This window comes from Chrysemys picta, chromosome 2 (assembly GCF_011386835.1).
Source record: "Chrysemys picta bellii isolate R12L10 chromosome 2, ASM1138683v2, whole genome shotgun sequence".
In the NCBI taxonomy this organism is placed as follows: Eukaryota; Metazoa; Chordata; order Testudines; family Emydidae; genus Chrysemys; species Chrysemys picta.
Window position 1 is genome coordinate 147,346,625 of NC_088792.1, and position 7,989 is coordinate 147,354,613.

The 7,989-nt window shown below is 59.7% G+C and overlaps 1 protein-coding gene across 3 annotated transcripts in view; it reads right to left on the reverse strand.

The window, feature by feature from the left end:
- The window catches only part of ZMIZ2 (zinc finger MIZ-type containing 2), a 46,899-nt gene extending 39,980 nt beyond the window's left edge, over positions 1–6,919 (reverse strand). For 2 of the 3 annotated variants that reach the window (XM_042859896.2, XM_024105224.3), the window contains exon 1: positions 6,685–6,827. The gene's annotated coding sequence lies outside the window, so the exon portion shown is untranslated. Of the gene's footprint in view, positions 1–6,684 lie in introns of all 3 variants that reach the window. The other variant, XM_005291553.5, reaches the window with a different exon arrangement.
- Positions 6,920–7,989: the final 1,070 nt, after the last annotated feature.

A 7,989-nucleotide genomic window follows, 5' to 3' on the forward strand; every position in this document is an offset into this window, starting at 1 on the left:
GCTCCTGGTGGGAGGTGCTGAGCCCCAGTGCAACTGTGACACCCAGCCGGCCGCACAGTGGCTCAGATCCAGAGCAGCTGAGCCAGCACTCGGCTGTCCCTCCCCCAGTGCAGGGTATCGGATCTGCTCTGACCCAGATTCCCAGGGGCCTGAGACACTGCAATCTATCGGGGAACGAAACAACGGGCCGGCTCCATGCGTGGCCCCCGGCTGCTTGCCCGGCTCTCCCCACCAGAGCCTCCTCCTCTGCAGAGCCCACCTGTCGTTTCCAATCATCCTCCAGCAGGGAGGGCACCCCCCCATCCTTCAGGGTCTTCAAGTGACAAGGCAAGATCTGAGGTGCCGTCACATTGCAGCCAGGTCCCCTTGAGCTGGGGAGTGGAAAATATGTGCACTTGCTGTCCCAGCCCCCTTGACACGAAGGTCCCCGCCAGAGGGACCCTCCCCATCCCGCCCCAGATGGTGGCCTGGAAAGCAATCAGGTCAAACTTCAGGGTCAGAGGTCCCCGCTGGGTGTTTAAGGCGCTATCTTAGGTGGCACAGCCCTGCCCTCCTCCCCCGGATGCCCCCCACCCCAAAGGATGGAGGTCAGGATTGCCCAGATGCAGCTCGGAATTTACTCACAATTCCATTTCCAGGTCCATCCCCCCATGTAGGAACAAACTGTGGAGGGGCAGGCTCCGATTCCCCCACCCCACGCCTAGGAGCAGCAAGGAGAGACAGGCCCAATCCCCCCAGGGCCTGCCGGGCAGAGCCCCTCATGCAATGGGAGCTGTTAGCCCGACCCCACCCCCATAGGGAGGGGGTACCTCCCACTCAAAGGGACTGGCTCTGCCATCAGAGGCTCCTTTGTCATGGAAAAGAATCTGTGCGCTGGCCCCAGGACCTTTCACCTCCACCACCCCATGGCAGTGCCCCAGTAGGGCAGGGTCTTGTTACACACACAAGCGTGCACACACACTCCTCCTCCTCGGCACGTGCACATGCGTGTGACCCTCCCCAGGCACACACACCAGGACACACGCAAACATGATCTACTCCTACTGCTCCTAGTCCTGGAAGAGATCTTCCAGGGCCAGGCAGGGCCATAACCATGAGAGGCTCCGGCAGAGCAGCCCCTTGGAAGTTTCTCTCCCCAGTTGCCCGAGGCCCTGTGACTCTGCTGGTGCTAGTTAAGCCGCCTCCCCGCAGGCTGGCTGGGCCATGCTGGAAACTCGGCTGGAATCACAGCCTCTCCAATTGGGGGACTCCAGCCACCCACACCCTAAGGGAGCTCTCCCCACCAGGGCATGAAGCACTGACCGGCCTGGTACCAAGCTCCGCGCACGGGTTGCACGGGAACTGATCTGCAATCGTTCTGACACTGGCTGGGGGAGCAGCTATATATCCGGAGCCGCTGCAGCGTATAAATCCCCATTTATCCTCCTGGCCTGGAGTGAGTGTGTAGAAACAGCAGGTTGGTTATGTGTTCCAGAGAGGCTGCTGGTTTCGGGAGGATGATGCAAGGCTCCTGGGAGCAAATTTTCTGAGGCACTGGGCCCTCGCAGCTCCCAGTCAGTAAAAACATCCACTGTCTGGATGTAGGAGGACCAACAGGCCCAGCAAAATGGACTGTGCTGGGACACTGACTTAGGATGCTGATAGACTGGGATCCAGTCCTCCCATAACCTTCTGCATTAAGCTAAATAGATGGAGCTCCTGGAGTCTCTCATTCTAAGGCAGGTTTTCTAATCCTTGAGTCAGTCTCCTGGCTCTTCTCCGCCCCCTTCTTCAATATATCAACATCCTCCTTGAACTGTGAGCACCAGATCCGGACACAGGATTCCAGCAGTGGCTGCACTAATGCCAGCTACAGAGGGAAAAGAACCGCTCTGCTCCGACTCCACATTCTGCTGCTTCTGTGTCCCAGGATCACATTAGCCCTTGCTCCAATCTTCCTGCAAAGGTGTAATGGCTTAGCTAGTCCTTGCCCTTTGTGCCAGGTGCTGTACCCCCACAGTCAGCTGAACCCAAGCTCCCATGCTCAAACTCACAGAGGTTCTAGACACCAAAGGATTCAGGGAGGCTTCCATTCCAAACCTGCCTTCTCAGTTGCCTGTAACTTTTCAGTCCAAACTCACTTGACGGCTTTTTCTGGGGGTCTCCAACCAGGGAAATCCAGTGATGCCTTGTAGGGTGGGGGGGGGGGGGGAAGAGTGGGTCATTCACAGATATTTTTCACTCCCCTTGCTAATGGAAGTGATAGGTTCCCCAGGGCCCACACATTCCCTCTCCTTTATGATCCCCAAGAGCTTGACACTTTCCCCTTGGCAAACACAACTCAGTAACCTGGCTCTGTAGCTCTCTCTCTCTTTGGCTTTTCAGCCAGCCACTTGCGCACCGCCTGATGGCACAGGAATGCTCTGGCAAAGGTCTACAAAACAAGCCACAGTAGAGCAGGTACACTATCACCCGGGGTGACAGATCATGGGAGTCTCTGCAAGAGTGACTGGAAACGTGAAGGCGGTGGCTTGATTGCCTTGGAGTTTAACTGCTAAGCAGCTCAGTGCCTGGCTAGCATTCAGAGGGGACACAGTGGCATGAGACTGCGCTAAGATATGGTTCAGCAAAGGTTGGGGACCATCTGTTTCCTGGCCTCCGCCAAGAGAAATCATATTGCCCTTTGGTCTGTGCATGCCCTGTCCTGTGCTTGCTTTCTCGGGGCCCCCATGGGTCAAGATCAGACTCATCACGTGGCTGCCGGCATTTCAGCCCAAGCAGCACGGCCATACAGTCCCGGCCATCAGGAGGGGCCAGGTGCTGCAGCATGCTCACTGATCGCAGGTGAGGGGCTGTCACACGGATGCTGACTGCTTGTTTTCTCCGATCTATTGGCAGTCAGTTCCATTGCTTGACACAGCAGGACCAATTCACTAGGGAGCAAGATTAATGACAGATGGGCTCTGCTGCCCACTTACCTATGGCTGGCCTGAGTGCATCACTTCACATTCCTTTACTCCCCTCACCGCCCCTCGGGCTCAACCCAGCCTCTGCTGTCCCCCCACCTCCTGCCAACCGGGCAGCCAGGGATGCAGCACACCCTGACCTTCCAAGACACTCACCCGGGGCCCGCCCAGCATTATATAAGTGGGTGGGTGGATGAGCCTCTGCTTAACCTAGTTACCTAGTGAACTATTTTCAACAAGCACCCGAGCCAACATGCAAGCTGTGAACCTGCCAGGACAGCGGGCACCGCACCCAGTGGGGGAGGGCAGATACGGAGTCAGCCACTGTTCTAGCAGCAGTGAAGGGCAGAGCAGGGGACCTGGGAGAGTTTCATCCGATTACAGCGAGGAGGGTTTGCAGCAGAGGCCGGGAGGCAGCGTCTGCCCCATTTCTGCCCCTCTCTGGGCTTGGGGAAAAGGGCCTTCCAATGAAAGCACAAGTCCCTGCTAGGGTCTGACTGTCTGAGAGCTCCATCCCTGGGATGGCCGCTAGTGGGCCAGGCTCGGGGGCCTGGAGTTAGACGACCTTCTCCCCAGAGCTAACCCAGACTTCTGGCCCTCCTTCCACAGCTCTGCCCCCCTGCAGCCCCACATGCTAGGACCGGCATGTCTGGCCTCCTGCTGGGCCAGAGCCCAGCCTGAGCTTGGGGCTCCAGCAGCAGTCACACTGCGAAGGGGGCAGTTGTGAAGGAGCCAGGGCGTTTCTGGCAGCGCTGAAGCAGACACCAGAGCAGCCCGCACTGCCATGCTCAGGATGGAGTTCACAATCCACAGGCGTGGGGCTGAAAGTCTAGGTGGAGATGTCACTTGGCAAGAAGTCTCCCTCTCTTCCCAAAATCCCTCCTGCTCATGGAAATCCCCTGCACAGGACAGGAGGGAAGCCACAGGAGTCTCTCAAAGGGGGGGGGGGGGAAAGAGGGCGGGAGGGAAGGGGAGATGTTCTCTGTGAGTCTTGGCCATAACAATCATCCACGCGTGGGCACTGTTCAAAAGAGCCCTGGAGCTGGAAGCTGCCACGCCCCAACCCCTAAGCCACCTCTGGCTTCGCCATGGATTCCAGCGCCTGATTTTTGACCCCTCCCGTGTGTGGACGGGATGGTGAAGGGCCAACACACTGCGATTACCCTAGAGAGCTAGTCTACTGGAACAGTGCCTATGCAGAGTCACCGGAACGTGAGCCCATTCATAGCAGTGGGACACGAACTTGCCTTGCACCACGGCTCTGGACCATCTCTCATCTGTGGGACCAGTACTGTCAGCTCTTAGGAAACCAGGGAACAAAGTCACACCACAGCAGCAGGCTCCACCCAGCCTCCCCATCCCAGTGCATCCCACAGTGCAAACCAACCAACCCTTTCCAAGAGGTCATGCTACAGTGCCCAAGGGGTGGTGTCAAAGGGACAATAGATGGGCATGCCAGGCCAGGGCTGAAGCTAGCGGATTCTAGAGAAGACACTTAAGCAGAGGCCAGGCCTGCAGGAGGGTGGGGGAAGGTGGGATTTAGGAGCCTAGAGGTCAGGAGATATTCCCAGTATGCACTGTGTTAAGGTGATGGTAAGGCTGGGGCTGGTCTCAACAAGCTGGGCCAATGGACCTGCAGCACTGCTGGCAGCCAAAGCACTGGACCAGCCAGGTTGCCTGATTAAGTTGCAGTCCTTGGTGCCCCAATGGTGGGAAGAGCGTGACCCTGCTCAGCCAAGCGTTACCCTGCAGTCAGGTGGCCACAGAGGGCAAACAGGCAGCCCGGGGAGGGGGGAGATACCATATTTCAGCCCCACAAACACTCATCACAGTAAATATCCCTAGCCACACCTCCCCACAATGAGCTCCCCCTCCAACCTCCTGCCACATGTCCCCACCTGGCCTGGATCTCCGCTGAAAAAACCCAATGCACTGCCGTCCTAATGCTGGGGTAAAACGGACCAGCTTAGAGACCAAACCACAAAAGACTCATGCAGCAGTTGCCCTGTCCCCTGTCTGCGGCCTCTCAGTCCACCCAGTTGTGACAAACTGGGGGTTCTGCCCACACCACTTCTGAATCATGGCTGATTTTATTATATTGGATCCTGAAATCCCTGGTAGGAAAAAAGCCCCTGGGTATGTGGATCGCCCATCAGATAGCAGGGCTAGGCCCCCAGGTGACCAATCAGTACCCACCCATCCTCTGTTCAAAGTAAAATATCCCCAGAAGCCAAGAGCTGCCGCTGCTGGGTCAGCTGCTTGTCCCCAAGGCCCCAGCAAAGCAAGCAGCCTCTTTGGAGGGTCACAGCCATGCATGCCCCACAACCCATGGGCCTGTGTCACACCAGAGGAGGAAAAGGCAACAGTACAACGCCAGATGCGCCCTGCAGGGGTAGGCAGCCCTCCACCCACAACACCTGGAGAGACTCTCTGTGCTCCCAACCCAGCATCCTCCAAGCTGGGAAATGCCGTGGGTGGGTCAGGCCCAGTCGGGAGAAGCCAGCTGGACCTGTGATGGCCAGTCTGCAGGAGGAGAGATTCCCCCATTGCCAACGGCGTACCAGACAACAGCAAGAAGACAGAAAACCTCTGGTGGCACAGATAAGCCATTGCTTGGGCGCTGCTGGGCAGAAACCAGAAGCAGCCTGCAACTCATTCACCTAAACCAACACGCCACAGAGACACTGTCCAGGGCCTGAAAACCGGCTGGAACAGCCCGAGTGTCAATCTAGGACAAGCTCAAGGATTCCGCCCCCCCTCCGCCGGCCCAAGGCCTCTCCCTTCCCATCCATCTGCACTCAGCTGGGCCGGAGTCCTTGGCTGGAGCCAAGAGGGGGGAAGCCCCCAGGCCGCAGGCACTGTCTGGAAACCCCCAAGCCCACTCCCACGCAGGCGAGGAAGCATCGCGTGTGAATTCCCAGCAACCCTGGGCTCTTTGGCAGCTCTTGCCACCCCGGGAGCCCCCTCCCAAGACCCCGGCCTCCGCCAGAGCCTGGATCAGCTGCAGACCTGCCCCCTCTCTGTGCAGGGCTCTGCAGGCAGCCAGGCCCCAGGGCTGGCCCACGGCCCCCGACCCACTCTGGGCCCGTTCTTCCGGCTCCCACAGGCATCCCCCGAAGGGGTCCTGCCCAGTGCCCACCTCGCCTTGCCCAGCCATGCCCGGAGCGGCGTCCCCGCCAGCACTCCCCAGAACCTGCCCCACACTGCGCAGGCAGCCGCAGCTGGGCGGCAGCGGGGGCCCCGGATGGCGACCCCGCTCCTACCCCCCAGCTGGCACCCGACCCACCTCGCCCATGGCATCAGCTCTGTTGCTATGGAAACCCACTTTTTCTGGGCATCCATCAGCCCGAACCCGAATTCAACCGCAACCAGGAGCATTTAAAAAAAAAATCAAACAAAAAAAAATACCAACAAAAATGGCAGCTTCCCGGGGGGGGGGGGGAGAGAAGCCGGGGGAACCCCCCCTCCCCGCCCTGGAGCAGCCAGCCCCAGCGCCCCCGGCTTAGCCAGCCCCCCGATGCCTCCTTCCCCGCGGGCAGCCGGGCCGCTTGCAAAGGTTTTCCTTCCGTGCAACAAAGGAGAGGGCGCAAAATATCCTCCCCTTCCCGACGCGCTGGCCTCGGGGGGCGCCTTCCCCAGCCCCCGGCGGGCATCCCCTTACCCCAGCCCGGGGACGCTGCCGCCCCCCCAGCCTCCTCCCGGGGCCGTGCCCAGCCCCCGCTCCGGCCCAGCCACTTACCTTCCAAGGAGACAAAAATGGCCCTTTGCCTTCCTCGCCCTCTTCCTCCCTGCGCGGCGTTGCTGGGGGGGGAGGGGGGCTCACTCAGCCTGCTGCTGGCCCGGCTCCATGGCGGGGGGGCGGAGGGGCTCGGCGGGGGGGGGAAGGGGGGAGCTCGGCGGGCGTAACTAACAAAGCCCTGGCGCTGCGGCCGCCCTGCCTCCGCTCCTGCTGCTGCTGCTGCCTGAGCCACCGCGGGGTGAGTGAGCCGCTGCGCGCAGCTCCCCACCTCCATCCTGCCTGCCTCCCTCCCAGCTCCAATTGCACAATAGCAGCCCGGCAGCCTCATCAATATTCATAGCCTGCTGGGAGGCTGAGCCCTCCCTCCCCCACCCAGGCGAAAGCAATGGAGCTCCTATCTGGAGGCAGGGGATTTTGGGGGGGGAGGGGGAGTTGGCTGCAGCCCCCCCACCCCCACTCGAGGTGGGAAAGACAAACAAAGGGCTTTGCTCTCTGCTGGAGGCCGGGTTGGCTGCACAGGGGCACTGGGATTTCAGCCCTTGCAGGGAAATGGCAACTGCGTGCCCCCACAGGGGTTGCCACCTGTGCGAGTGTCCCCCTTTTTTGAGGACAGTGTTCTGGGGGCTCCGCACGCCTCGCCATGGGCTCGGGATCATCTCATGCATGCCTACCTCCCAGCTACCCACCCCTGGCATTGTGACCCGCCGGAGTGCGGGGCGATGTGTCCCAGTTAGGAGGCCTCGGCTACAGTTCCCCATGGGAGTTTGGAGCCTAAATAGCCTTGGGGATCCAGGCCTTGGCCCTTTTGCTCATGCTTTCATCTCCGGAGGGCCTGGGCTTTGTTCCTCATGGCAGCCAAGACAATGCTGCCACCCACCCCTGACGTGTGTGCACCCGACTCTGCTCCCCAACACAGCACCTTACGCAATTCAGGCAAAACACCCTAGAGGCCCCGCATCCAGGCACTTCACCCCTAACAGTCTCCCACGCCCACCATATGCTGTCACCCCCACACAATTCCCAGATGAAAAGCACAGCTATGTATTATTGTTATGAACACAACACCCCCATCCCTCCCCCACACCTCTGATACACCCCACATTGCCTGAGCCAAGCTGAGCTGCCATGCTCTGTACAGTAGAGATTCAGGCAGGGCCGGCTTTAGGAAGTGCGGGGCCCGATTCGAACAGTTTCGACGGGGCCCCGGCAGGGATGACTAAAAAAAAAAAACCACGTAAAAAAACACGTGGGGCTTGCACTCACTGGGCGGCGCTCCTAGTCTTCGGGTCCTTCACTCGCTCCGGG